The sequence below is a fragment of the Penaeus monodon genome, chromosome 21 (genome assembly GCF_015228065.2).
Source record: "Penaeus monodon isolate SGIC_2016 chromosome 21, NSTDA_Pmon_1, whole genome shotgun sequence".
Lineage (NCBI taxonomy): Eukaryota > Metazoa > Arthropoda > Malacostraca > Decapoda > Penaeidae > Penaeus > Penaeus monodon.
In genome coordinates, this window is record NC_051406.1 from 7,295,888 (window position 1) to 7,296,978 (window position 1,091).

The 1,091-nt window shown below is 35.4% G+C and overlaps 1 protein-coding gene across 1 annotated transcript in view; it reads left to right on the top strand.

Moving 5' to 3' along the window:
- Positions 1-1,091, top strand: part of LOC119586141 (glycerophosphocholine phosphodiesterase GPCPD1-like) — a gene marked incomplete in the record, with an annotated part of 78,881 nt that overhangs the window by 70,486 nt on the left and 7,304 nt on the right.

The window sequence follows — 1,091 nt, forward strand, 5'->3', positions numbered from 1 at the left end:
TCTCTTACCTTTTTTATTGTAATATGTGCTTCACATTGAAGGTATTTGGTGTAATAATCACATTTTTTAATATCTGGTTCATAAAAAAAAATCTTTGTGCAAAGAAAAAAGATGAATGAATAATTTTTTAATATTTAATTGTTATGGCTTTCCTCTTTAGCTGAGTCTTTGTTTTATTGAAATCAATGCATAAATGCCTGAGGAGATAGATTTCAAAGGTGAAGAAATTTAACTTTTAAAGTTGTGAATACTTTTCAAGACCACTTTCATGGTCTATAAGGTCAGTTTCTTTATATAAAGATGCATTTTTCTGTCCTTTTCATACCAGATAAGTATCTACAGTTTATCTTATCACAAACGTGCATGACTCGCTAAAAGTTAGAAGGATATTTTATTTCAGGGTCTCCATCCCCTTGAGTATTAGCTGTGAAAGGGAGATATGGATCTCTAGGGGGCCCCAGGAGGTGATACAGCTGTGTCCTCAAGCCCCATTTCTTTTTTCTGCTTCCTTTGTACTTCTTTCCTCTTAGTCTTGCAACAGAAAACTTTGGCATTTTGGAATTGCCCCAATATGTCCTGGTATACTGGCAAGAATACACCCTCTCTCTTCTTAGAGCAGAGGCTCACTGGTCATCCTGGCTGTCTGGCTACCAAGTGGGAGCATAGTTGCCCAGAACCACTATTTTCAAGTTTTTCATCAAAATATGTTATTTTATACAACACTGAAACTGAAAAAAAAGTATATATTATTTTTCATTCTATAACTCAGCAGATGTAGTGAATATAAGGTAGAACTTCGTCAGTGTTGCCAAATGTAGTATCTCTGCTACTACTTCCAACCCCTCCCCCCAACTGGCCACTCCCCTTAATAACATTGGGCTTTAATTCACTGAAATCAAGATATAAGTATAAGTCTACTAAGACTGGATTTCATCTTGTGTACTATCAGCCCACAACAGATAGAGTACCAGTAGTAGAGTTACATGAATAACCTTTTTATACGCCCAAGTTAAAATTATCTTATTTATGTGTAGGACATACCGTATTTCTAATGGTATGAATGAATTACTGCACAGGAAATTGAGGTAAGC